Genomic DNA, 14,744 nt, shown 5'->3' with positions numbered 1-14,744 from the left:
TTAACTTATATAAAAAAAGTAATGTTTAAACTGCTGGTTAGATTTCAAACAGGACTAAACAGGGGTGTACAGTGCAATCCTTAGTTGTGCACATTGTTGGCATGTTCTCATTGTCGGATACCCATGGCCGAACCATTAATATTCATCATTGATTGCATATTATGTGACATGTTTATCAATTGTGGGTATCCAACGATGGCAGCCATGTCCTGTTTCTCTGCACAAAATGGCCCAAGAGTTAAAAAAAGAAAAATCTATCACATGTACAACTGCCAAAATTCAAAAGAGTGATCAGAACCATACACAGTTTTGGGAGACATGTTTTTGTGACAAAAGCCCTTCAAGTTCATATATGACCTTGACCTTTATTTGATATAAAATATCTTTGGAGTTAGCTGGAATTGTCATTACTTTGTTATTTTTTACAGATTTGAATCATGCTTGAACAAACAAACACAGAACCAACATGTTGAACTTTTCTGATATATTTTGACCTTTAAATGACCATTACCTCCAAGGTTAAACAATTGAAATTCACTCGCATTGTCATAACTTTGTTTTTGTCTATGATTTGATTCATTCTTGGACAAAAGAACAATTATCATTCAACTATGACCTTTACTATTCAAATTTGAAATTTACTTTATACATTTATATTATGTTTTCTAGGAGTACTCTAATAGATAGATATTACAATATTCTCCTACTGATGTGTTTGACTTCCAATGTAAGAAAAAGCCGAGCATGGCCCAAGCTAGATAGTGGCTCTTGTTTTCAATGCCAACTTGATTATATGTATCCATTCCAATTTACATTCTCACATGTATTATCTATTGTGCTTGAAAGGTTTCTACAAAAAATAAGTTTGTTCTTACAGTCCTGGTTTTATTTTAGAAATATTTTATAGACAGTTAAATTTTCTGTTTATTTTCTATCTGCATAATCATTTCTTGGAATAAATATAGTAAGTACACTGATTTATGTGTTATACATTCACATAAGGAAGTACTTTACATGAAAATTGGTTAAACAACTATAGTTTCCCAACAAAATCCAATGTCATAATTTAAAATGTTTATTCATGATATATATGATATCAATTATGCATTTTGCCTGGGTTTGTTAGTATGTTCTTGGTACATGATTTTCAATTTTGACAAGAGTTTGGAAGCGATACTATTATATTGTGTACAAAATGGGCACTTATTCAACTTTGAAAGAAGAATGATATCAGATTAAAACACCTAAAGTAGATTGCTATACAAATCTCGAATTTAGCACATATTGCGCCCCCATCAGTGCTTTCAGCACTTTGATTGTATGTAGTCATCATATAGATAAACTTATAAAAAACTCTCTTTGCCTTAATACAAACTTTCAATACTTCATACGATTGTTTAATGGACAATTATAATGAACTGATACACATGTCTTTCTCGTTTACAAGTACAAATTTGCCATTGGCATTCAGACTTGTTTACTTGTCAGCTAGAACGTGTTTATATTGCTAAAAGACAAACAATAGATTACATATATTAAATGTGGTATTAGTTACAACATGGTTATACTTATGGTTTTATTACCACTGTCACCTCTGTCATAATCAGAACGTCAGTTACTTATTCATAGACCCTCAAGACAATTTGATAATTATGTTTACTTACCTTAAGTATAATATTGACACAATGTTTATGACACTTTGCACTTTGTTATATGGTTCGTGAAGAACGTTTCAATGATGAGCAAGACAGTGAACCCTGGTACATATTCCCTATTAATATGCAGACGTTTAACAACAGCAACTAATCCATTTTCGTAAAGAGCAGATATGGACTGATGCTTTCAAACTAACAAAACGCTTTTCGCATGATAAACAATTACTGACGATGGACACATTGATTCTTAATAGTAGATGCATGTGTTTAATACCCACCTTATTATAAAGGTATCGTTAAATGTCACATAAAAATCTCTTATACCCCTAATTTGGCACATATTGTGTTTATAAGGTACAGTTGTATGGATATTCTGAATAATGAGAGGAGTTTGGCATTATCTTTATTTATAATTGTTTTTATAAGCATTTAGTAACATTAAAAAAAACAAAACTTCTTTTTGTACAAATTCTATGCCCCAAGATCAAAACACAAAAAACCCATACATTTTTTGATAACCACTCGTCCATTGTCGCCCTACTACAATTTAAAGGTGCAATTAAGTTGCTTTGCTTCCTTAAAAATTTTCAAACTTCATGATAAATAATGTTTGTCCATTAGAAAAGATTAACACACAGACAACTTATCAATCTGTAAAAAAGGAAAGTTTTATTGTACGAACATTACAACATTATTTCTAATTGTTCGATACACACGGATAATCATTATCCTTTTTGCAAATGGTTAAGTTCAGGAGAAAATATTACCTTCACGGAAACGAATCACCTATTGCAAACATTTTACAAGGTAAGACTTTTATGAAAGGTTGTCAAATATTTAAGTTGTATTTAAATGAATCATTAAGTTGGTTGGTGCTTTTTTTCTTTACCTTTACTGCCAATATGAGGGATACATGTCTGCAGAAATATTGTTTTGATGGACAAATCTCTCTATTTAACATTATGGAAACATATTCAAGCTCATTTTACCGATCTTTCTATTGATTCAAGTTAAATAACATTTTCATACTGAATTTCAATACTTTCCGATGAATAAAGGTTTTTATGTATGTCTATTTAAAACTTTGTCCTTTAAAAACAATCAAGTAATACATTTAAATAATGTCTTGGAGTGTTTTTTGGAAAAAGAATTATGGCCATGTGGTTTTGTAGCATAGATCATCTGTCTTCTATATATAGTTTCTCTGTACTGAAAGGCACCTATCAATTGTGTTTCTTAATGGTATATCGTTATTCACATTGTTTAATGTCATTCATTTGTCTGTATTTACCACTTATAAGAGAAAAATACTTACTCTTATGGCTTCAACATCTAAGCACACATTACATTACGGGTCATCATAAAAGTACAAACTTTTTTTCTGCCAGACAAAAGGTACACAGAATTATACTATTCTGATTTACATGTCAAACAATGCAGAATTCAATACTTATATTTTTGTTCTAAATTCAATATTTTTAAAGTATGAAATATTTATTGCAAAAAAATATTCATTTTAAGAAATGTTCATAATATTTTTTTACTTTATATATTTTGTATAATTCCTTGTCTTCCTTGATGTAACCATTTTTTTTAGATATGAGTGGACCAATGAAATCCTGTGATACAATGAAATTATTGAATATAATTAGCTTTCTTTCCTAGTCCCTCGGGAAGTTTCTTTATCTCTAAGAACAATATATTTCTCTTTTTATCAAGACAAATGAATCAAATGTAATGTTGCGGCGGTGGAAATATGTCGATATATTTAATTTTCAACAAATAAATAAGGAAACCTTGAAAGATGAAACTCCGTAGAAATCTGTTCTAAACGAATGCCGTATTTAGATTACACTAAAAACTATAAGAACTTTGTTTCAAAGATTGATTTGTAAGGTTTCATTATTTTTAGTCTAGTGGTCATTTGGTCAAACGTTTGAAATACTGAAGCTGCTTCACGTAAAATAAAAAAGAAAAGTTCAACAATGGAGAGCAACATTCATGAAAAGCAGCCCACAAAAAATCAAACCTCATTGGGCCACCGGCACAGACTTAGAAAAAAGGAAATGATACAGGGAAAGATTACCGAAAACACATAAACAAATGCTTAACTACAATACTCTCTTTTCAACCAAAGTAAACTGTGTTAGCTTGCAAAAGTATGCCAAATAACATAATATCTTTTGACAAAACACTTTTTATAATTTCATTATAAGTATTATCTTGATGAACATTCCGCTGGTTATGAATTTCAAATTGAATTACTATCTTAGGGAACTTTGCACTGGTTTTGTAAATAGAATAATCTTAACATTTATTAATCATTTAGATTTAGCAATATCTTGGCTGACACAGCACAGATACACACAATTACGATGTATGGCAAATGTTAAGAGACTTATCAAATACCAATATTTTATTTTATCTTGTTTATGTTAATTCAAAATCAGAATATGATATCTTTATTGTTACTATAAAGAAGTACACTAAGACAATATGATACTAAAATATCATATGTAGTTATTGTCAAATGTCTAAAATGCGAGTCACATGGCCAATACTAAATTTACAAAATTCATTATTTATGACAAAATATCTTACGAACCGTAATAAGGTATTTTATCAAAGATTTTCAGATTTTCTTTAAAAAAAAATAAACGTCAATTTTTTCTAAAGAGGACTAAACGTCGAAAGCTTAAGAAAAGCATTTGCTTTTATTGAACTGATTACAGATTTTCGTTTGGCATTTGTATTATCTATTATACAAAAAATAAACAAGGGAACACAATAATTGAACAATATTCCTTCCTTTGAATACTGTCCTTACATCTACATCTACATAAACTTTTTATTTATTTATTTTTGTCTATTTCATTAAATTAACTCATCATTCAAAACATTTGTATCATTATACTTACTTCCTCTTGCATTTTACATCATATATGATGACAGCAGACTCGTTATTGTTTTTCCTTTAACAAAAAAGCTCGTGCCGCTTTACCTTAGCCGCTTCATAACGACATTAATAGCTCACATTTCCCATAATTTTGGCCATTTGTGCCCTCTCACAATGTTTGTTCTGTGTCCTACAAGATGCATTTCCGCCGGTTCTTTGTGGCAGCTGAGCCTTGTATTTGTGATCTTTTTCATATTAATACCTCAAAGGCAACATAACATACACTTGCCTATTCTACTTTTTGAATACTTGCCTTTTAAAGTCACGAGCTAAATTAGAAAAATTACTTCATATTGACAAGGCTTGTAATATTATCCACATTACTAAGATAAATGTTTAGCTAGTTTTACTGTGTTTTAAGAAGACAACACTAAAGCATTAAAATCAAAGTTATTTACTTTTAACATATAGAAACACTGATAATTAAGAAAATCCGTTGTTACATGCAAAATCAAATGTTAGTACTCCCCTCAAATCGGTAAGATAAACTTTTTGGATTCTTTATTAAGTGCAATATAATATAATGGTAGTATCGGTTTATCAACGATTCATTAATGATTCAGAATATATAACCTTTTGATGTTGTCACTAGAAAATTAAGCATAACACAAAGCAATATAATTGAATATTAATTCAATGAATGTAAAATAAGGTTATCAAATTAGAATTATGGTATGGCATATTTGATACAGTAGGAAACAAGTATTTCCATTACTTCATGCGGGCACATTTACAAAACAGACAGACGTATTGATTAAACACAAAATTATATAGAAGACTACAACACATCAGACCTTACGAAAGAGTATTTATGTAAATATAACAACACTCTAACTTGGCAAAGACCAAAACAGCGAAGAAAATAGCCAGATCTCCTTTTTAAATAATACACTTTATGTAACTACACAACTAAGTATTATTTGTAATAATACAATAAGGAACAGTATGCATATTTAATATGGTCATTTTTCATAAAGATAATTTATGTACATAACCTACCATACAATGGACAATAATACTTTAAACAAACTTTTATTTTAATCAGTTCATGCTTTACAATTTTGTTTACTATTTACAACTAGTAGTACTATTTCTTTTCATATTCTGACAAATGATCTACTTTAAAATTATCTACCAAATTTGTAGTATAAATACGTTAAATGCTTCTGTAATCAATATACGTATGAAATAAGCATATAGGGACATATGGATTCATCTTCATTTCAAACTTTGCAAATATTATACTAAAAAATAATAACTAAAAGAAAGTGTACTGCTATAGTTAAGCCTAACCTTAAACCAATATAATTAAATGTAACAAAATGAATAATAAGAATAAAAATAATTATCAATATTTAATATTGTACATCAGTATCATCAACTATTCAATAGAATCGACCTGCGAATTAAGCTTTGTATTTTTATCAGAGAAATGTTATGAATAATAATACCATACAGTTTTGTTGCGAGAGCTCACAAGATATCATATGGTATTGTTGCGAGAACTCATACAGTCGTTCTGCAACACTTTGTCCGGCGTTGTAGATTTTGCCATTTCGTCCCGTGGTACATTCTAGTAATATTTTTTATAAAACATAAAACATGAAGCAATTATATTTTTAAGCTCAAAGTGCATGTTTTAACTGATTGTGTGAAAAAAGCAATTCGTATTCAGCATGTTATTATTTAGTTATTGAGCAAACTGCACTAAAATTGGTCACCGTGTGTCTTTAGAAAACACAAACACGCTTCTTGTTTGGAAATTCGCGGTTTTCAAATCATAACATCTGAAAGAGATAAGTACTTTTTTCCCTCTGTGCTTTTGTCTACATTATTCATAGCAACAAACAAATGTTGAAGCAAAATTATTAAGCTGAACTTAATTAATTTAATAATTTTTTGTTAGTTTGCGTTGTAAGGACCGTTTTATATTTTCCCATTCAGTACAATAATTTATGTAACAATATGATAAACCACTCTGAGATGAACGAATCATAAAACCTTTCTGCTAACTTGCAGTAATCGTTTTTATATACATTGTTTAATACGTGAGACATTAAAAAATGAAATATCTTTCATAATGAGAACGCTAAATGTGGCATGGCATAATAAAGTATGCCACGTGCTCGAGGCGGAGGCTGAATTTAAGACACCGATTTGACGCTAATTTGACAAAATCTAAAGTTTTATTTATACCAAGAATACATGTTTATGAGCAGGTCCGAGTCATGTGACATTTTTCCTGCCGATACATATAACTTTTTTCGAAAAGTAAATTATTCAAGATAGGGAGGAGAGATAAAGTTTTGCATGCAGAAAGACACCTTTACTATGTTACTATTTGCCGATACGCAGAAACAGACTACACTTTGAGGTATGCATAGGGGAGGAACTTTTGCACGTAGGATGGAGTTCTAATTATAACTTGTCAGGAGTTCTTGTGATAACTGACACGGAGTTCGTTTATACTACAAAAACACTCGTCAAAAATGGTAATTTTCAATTTTAAAGAGTGAGTTTTAAGTGTTTTATTAAACTTTAATGATTAAGCCTGCCTTACATCTTATATTATGTGTCAAAAACTAATTTATAGGCCATTTTTCATTGCCTCTTGTTTAAAATCTGGTAGTTTTGAGTAAAATTTCCAAACTATTTGCCCGTTTGCACGTACTGACCTGTTTATTTCTGGTCTTCATCCTTGCTATTCATAATGCGAAATTGCAAACATAATGCCCCGGCTAACACATTAATAGCCGATTTTTCAAATGTCACGAAGTTCTTGTGATAACTCTGAAGATGTCCTAGAGTTCTTATGATAACTTTTGTTACAGCCAGTGTGTTTCTTGCGCTAAATCAGGGCACGTTTTAGCGGTTTTTATTATTCAATAAGGTTGTAAATCATTATGTAATTTAGAACGCTCATCCTTTGCACAAAAATGAGTTATCATAAGAACTCCATCCCTCGTGTAACACTTCCTCCCTCGTGGTATGCATCTCTATGAAAATACTTGCAAAAGTGACAGTCGTTTCAAGGATATTATTCCATATATTTTATAGCAAAAACTAATACAGGAGCTGCTGACTTATTTCTCTTTAGATTAAAGAAATATGTGTAATGATATTGGCTAATATTCAGACGACTGCAGCTTTGTTCTTGTAATTTTTACCCTAAGCGGTCATTAATTCCAACACTTTTACTTCTTGGAATAAATAGACTGCATACCACTTATGCCGGTGTTTGGGGACCTGAGACAGGTTACACTTTTCCCTTTCTCTCACAAACAGTCTCCATCAAACCATGTCTTTGATTTTCAAACAATTTTGTTTCCATTGCCCCCGAGGGATCTTGCATGTCCAGGTTTGTTAGTCCCCTACCGGTTGAACCGGAGGGGACTTTAGGTTTACCCTCCGTCCGTCTGTCCGTCCGTCTGTCTGTCTGTCTGTCTGTCCGTCTGTCTGTCAGTCCGTCAGTCCGTCCGTCCACAAAACTGGATCCCGCGATAACGCAAAAAGTACTGAAAATATTTTTATGAAACTTGATATATGGATAGATGGCAGTATGGAGATTATGCACGTCTTATTTTTTTCTTCCTATGTTGAAAATTTGTTGCTATGGCAACAAATAGTCTGAAAATATGGCAATTTTTACACATAAACTGGATCCAGTGATAACTCAAAAAGTACTGAAAATATTTTTATGAAACTTGAAATATGGGTAGATGGTAGTCTGGAAATTACGCAAATATTTTTCTTTTCTTCCTATGTTAAAAATTCTGGTTGCTATGGCAACAAATAGCCTGAATTTCAAGATTTCTGATTTAAATTTTTCAGCTTTTTCACTTTAAGTTCTTTATTTCTTAAGGTGTTTACTTCAAACTTTAAATATAAGTTTCTGGCCATCAACCACATCATATGTGACAAGGTTTACAACTCTAGCACAAAAATTATCACTATTACCTCCCTTGAACTTATTCATTCCTTATAAAATTTACTTTAAATTTTACTTTAAAATCCCACATCATAATTATATGACAAGGTTGTCTAAACATAATTTCCTTACTAGGCAGGGAAACTTAACACATTACTGTGATATAGACAAACTTAGAACTCAAAAGATTTAAGTTCATTCATGTCATTCATCCACTGGTAAAATTGAATGGCCAATGGTCCATCAAAATCACAGTTGCTGGGGTTCTAACCGGTAGGGGACTTATGGATTGCTTGCAATACTATGATAATTGCTTGTTTTACTGCTGATGATTTGAAATCAGTATCCAAAATATAAAAAATATGTCTTTGTCATGTCATAATTTTTACTTTTTTAAATATAGAAACTAGAATCAAAAATAACTTCGACATATTATAACAACTTTTATGTTTACAGTATCACATAAAACTGGCATGATGACTGATTTGATCGGAAGGAAAGATGGCTTTCACGACATTATCGGAAGATGAAAAAGGATTAATTACAATTTGTGTCTTTGATTTTGCTTAATTATGTTATGTTAACATTTTATAATCTCATGTCTAAACAGGACACCAAGAAAATATAAAAATGTGGAATCTTACATTAAAACCAGATTCTTAAATAACAAGAAACCCGAAGGTCTGAAATAAATGCTGAAACGTCGAATAAAAGTCACTTTTAGTTAAACTTTATTATAAATCTAATACCATCTATAATTAATTACTTATTAAATGAAATAATTGTTTTGTGATCAAAGAACTTATTCATATAATAGTCTTAAAAAAATAAAGTTAATGTCGTAAAACTCTTTTTTCGAGTTTGCCAATTACAATCTTTTTTATTATCATGTGTCAGTAAAGCACATACTTGTATATCAATTTTGATAAAGGCAAAAATCAAATGTTTTTGACAAAAGAACAATCGGCATCCTTCAAGGGAACCACTGAGGTTTAGAAATATATTTTTCCAGAGAAATTTGCACCATTTGCTGAAGGTGTGAACTTAAAACTTGTGCGCACATTATGAGATCATTCTCTCCTCTCACCTTGTGTTTCCAGAATAATAATATTCTAATGATTTTTATTGTGCAAAATAAGCCAACAATGAAAGCGATGTCTATGTATTTTGATTATTAAAGTTATTGTTCACATGCATACCGTTAACCTTTTTGTTGTTTTGTATATATTTTTATTCATGTTTTTTTTTTCATTTTAAATTTCTTTATTAGTTTGACCGTACAATTAATTTTTATTGTTCATGTATTTGTAATTTATGTGGCTAAAATGAGTTTCGACAGGTGTTTCTCAGTATCAATTTCTCGTCGACTAACGTTTAATAACACTTTATAATAAGTAACAAATTGATTATCATCAAGTTTTGTTAAAATTTATTTTTACATTTATTATTTCTAAGTGGTTCTATAAAAATCCGCACAGGTGCAAAATTATACTGATAAAATGTTTCAAATAAGTAATCGTCAAATATGTAAAAATAATTGGATAATGTTAATTAATGTACTGGTTGATTTTAAATAATTTTCGTGTATTTTAAACATAAAATGAATTATTTTAATATATGAAAAATGCATGTGTAAAAATCAGATCTGGTAATCCGATAATCAGATTATCGTTTTTTGTTTAAAATTACTGTACTTTAAATACAATCTAAACTAAATAATAAGGTTTTGTAGAGGAAGTGAAATCAATATCTCATTAGTACATTTTACAAAAATTGTCATGTTTCATTAAGGATTAAAGATGGTAATTCTTTTATTAGGCAAACACTTAATGACTTTTATTATTTTAATAAAAATTAACTTTCAAAGACCAATATCACATTTGATAATCTTTGTTTGGGGGTGATATTACATAGTAAAAGGTGCAAAATTATATGTTCCTTTTCCAATCTGATTACAGATACAGATTTTGCAGCTGAGTACAAGTCCAACAGAAGCAGTTTTGTTCTCAACAACGTTTAATGACCGCTTAATTTCACACAGCCATTTTTGACTTCAAAAGCAATAGATATTTAATTCTAAAAACATAGATATTTTGGACATTAAAGAAAGCTATATGGGGTACCAACTGAGGTTGATAAGGATTTGTTTAGGACTCTACAAATGGAAACAATTAATTAAAGATCGAATCCAATAGTGATTTCTATTGTTCAATGCCTGAGTCTATTGGTTTATTGCACTTGTGCCCTGTCCTGCTTTGTTTGGGGTCCTCCTGGGCTCCTTGCCACTGCCTCTTGTTGCTCGATCGTGTGGGGTGGCGTTCATTGAACGCCGCATTTCTTGAATATCTTGTTTATCATATTTCAAATCACTGGTCACTCACCGCTGTGAGTTCAATTCTCGTCACTGCGTGCCAGGAAACTATCTAGCTAGATTATAGGCAGTTGGTCATTCCTAGGTACACGCAGTGCACGAGCTCTACCTTAATCAGAATTGTTGGCAAGTCAAATGACATTAAGGGTGTTGGTTTGACTTAAAACGCAACCAAAATTTAGCAATGATCTCTGCATTTAAGATAATATACCAACATATTTTTTTTCAAACAGACATTTTGGCAGTACACTTTTCAACAGTCAAGCAATAATTTTGCAAACTACAGACAACAGCTGTGTAGACTTTGATATTGTTTTCTTATATTTTAATCGTTTATCGGCTTGACACAACATTAGTTAAAGAGCATTTGCTAACATGCTTGTGTCTTCAATAGATTCAAATAATGTAATGACCAAATAAAATATCAAAGTATCAAGTTTAATTAGATTGCTAAATATTCTATTCTTCGTCGTGTTTCTATTGCAATATGAACTATTCTGGTGATTTAACTGTTTTAATGACAGACATTTGTCAAGCACTTTCAGATTTTATACTGAATATAACGGAACGAAATGTAATAACTATCTTCGTTTAAAAGTGGAATGGTGATTTGGTTGGAAGGAATAAGACTTTTATGGCGTTTTCCAAAGATGAGAAAAAGTTATAAGTGAATCAAATTCGGCAGAGATTCTGTTTAATTTCAAAATGAAATCATTTTATGATTTTCCGTTATTATTATTGCATCTGTTACCCAGATTTGAAATCAGCAAAGCAACAAAGTGTGTACTTTCTCTAACTGCATGTCCTGAAATCATTCCAAGTGTCAAATTGTCACAAAATTACTTCAAAGTTGGAACATCGAACCTTTTTTTTTGCACACTCAATGTAGAGAATGACCATTATTGACAAGCTAATTTAAAGTTGCTTTTTACTTCAACCGGTCTCAACAAGATTCATTTGACACGTTATGTTTTATTAATGTGTTTACTTATTTAAATGAAAAAATAAGATAATCGGCAATTTATAAGAATATATGATTACATATACACGTAAATTTACAACCTTGAATTTTGTTGAATAATGAAAAATGGTTAACTTCTCAGGAACCTCATATTTAAAACAAATATTGCAATATGTCATGTTTCAATGACTTATGTTAACTTGACATAAAATATGATAGTTTTTATATGCATTACTCCCCTAGAACCGGCTTTAAATTGTTGAATAGAGAAAAGGAAAGGGACAACTTTTTAAAAGATGCCATACAATAAGTGATCATTTGCTGAAAAAAAATAAAATATAAATTATTTTGTCAAGTGGAGACAGTTTTTTTTCTTGGAAAAAATAAGTGTATGGCATTACTTTTATTGTTTTGAGACAGAATAAACTTATACGAATTCTTTTAATAAGATTTCAGTTTGTCCAGACAATTCTTCTTTTACTCGAAATTAAAACTTTTAATATCTTAGATTAATTAAATTTACAAGAAAAGTATCGTTTTATCTATTTAACGACGTCTCGATCCATTCCTTTCCTTAAAAAAGGTATTGCAGGTGTTAAATATTAAGTTCAACTGAAAGGAGAGAACAAAAGTTATTGAAATACAAAGACAACGTTGTAATGGAATACAACTACAACGTACATATAATTCATTCAGTTCAGTTGAAATACAAATGTACATTAAATTGCTCATTTAATTGTTTGTCATGTTAGCAATTGTTAACAATCAATTTCCTACTACTAGTAAAATAAATAAAATGTTAACAATTTCTCCTTACATATCATATCGATGTGAACGGCACCCAAAATTGAAAATATTGAAAGCTCAGTTGGTTATGTATGCCTCTAAACACACACTTTCCCCACCCAGACACACTTTACACCTTTTTTAAGGCACAAGGAAAACCTTAAATATCAAATTCGTAACAATTTATACATTTGAAACATCCACGGATGTGTTCATATCGCGGTGATCATGAACCATCAATATCACGTTCTTTTCTTTCAGTACTTTACCTGATACAATATTCGTGAAAATAATACATATTATAGTCATTTATATAATGGTATGTATACTTCTACAGAAAATGGTAATATCTTTGTTTATTACTGGCTATTAAACACAAAGAAATGTATCTTGATACGGTAAACCGTAAATATCAAATGAACTTTACTAAGGATACATAACACATAGAACAGCTGGATCGCTTTAAACAGATAGATATGCAAAAGGTAATGAAATTATGTTTTTTTTAACCAAAAAGTTTGTTCTAAGCATAGTTTACTGTATTAAAATGTGTATTTTTAATCGATTCCTAATCTGATCTAAGTAAGCGTTTAAACGCATTTCAATTTTTGGACATCAAAATAATTATCTTGAAAAAAAACCTGTGGGCAAATTGGTTCAAATCAGCCTGATTTCGTACATAAATTTCAGCAAAAATATTTATAGTCCAATCATGTTAAAAAAGGCCTCAGTGGAGTCCTTTACACTGTAAACATACTTTATTTGAATAATGAAGTATATTTGTCTGTTTTGTTTTACGGCGCACGAACACAGTTTAGGTCATAGGGTGCCGAAACAGGAAAGATGATTTTGGCTAACCGCGGGCGTTACAAACTTTAAGCAACACCAGGGGTCAAAACTACCTCGCCTGCTCGAGCTTAGACTCCAATAGTTCGAACTCATTTCGAAATGATCACGTAAAGCACAGTTGAAATATATTCCATCATATGTAAAAAATAAAATACTTATTGTAAATAAATCATTTAGAATTTTGTGATTTACGGATTTTCTAAACTTCATGAATTTATATATTTAATATTTTATAAAATTATGGTAGTTACGTCATACCAGTCTATGTCATTAATGCTGTAAATAGTAATTAGTAGCACATAAAAAGCAAGCAATGAACGTAAATGAATATCTAATTTTCATGAAGATCAAATTATATTATTATTGTTATTATTGTATATATCAGTTGCAACGGGTATCCATCTCATAAGAATATTGCATATTATGTTCACTCGGTGAAATATATGTATCTCTTATTCTAAAGTTATCGCATGGTGCGATGGTTCGTCTTTGATGTTACGGCCTCGATCATTTTCTGTAGCGAAAACCACTCGATTCGCCCATGCCATGATATTTCCACATAACAGCATCGCCGCTATACTATAACTATATCTTACTATGTTTAATTGATTCTTCAATATGTTAATATTAACCTTCATTTCAGATGCATGGCAACATCAATATCCAAGGGATAATTGAGACACCGATGCTGACGTCATTTTCTGTGAAATTGTGTTTCGTAAACCAAAAACCTTCATTTTTGAAACGCGAAACCACTTCAAAAAGACAATTTATAGTACATAGTTACTAATTAACAAAGACGTATAATTCTGAAATGGCAAAGAAAAACAAAAATCATTGAAGATTCCATTTTCCTTTGAAAGTTTAGTCTTATTTCAAAATAGAGAAAAATAAGAATCAAAGTCTAATTATATAATTATCATCATCTTAAATGAGAAATGTAATGTGTACAATCTTTATCAGTTATAATTGTATCACTTCCTGTTTGAAATGTTGCTTTATAGGATTTTAGGTATACATATCATAGCTTAATAGACGGTTACAAGACGAGAGCTGCCGCATTTCAGCACTTGTACTCTTCGTAATAACCTTTAAACTAATACCCTACATCTTTTAAAACATCGTGAAGGAAAAAAAAGAAACAATGCCTGACAAAAAGGTCAATACGGTAAGTCAGTTGACTGACATATTTAAAAAATAGGACTTTAACATAGGAAAAACTAGATTTTATACCATTA

The sequence above is a fragment of the Ruditapes philippinarum genome, unplaced genomic scaffold, assembly GCF_026571515.1.
Source record: "Ruditapes philippinarum isolate M1 unplaced genomic scaffold, ASM2657151v2 ctg1820_1_1_1_1, whole genome shotgun sequence".
NCBI lineage: Eukaryota > Metazoa > Mollusca > Bivalvia > Venerida > Veneridae > Ruditapes > Ruditapes philippinarum.
Note: the sequence above shows the minus strand (reverse complement) of the source record.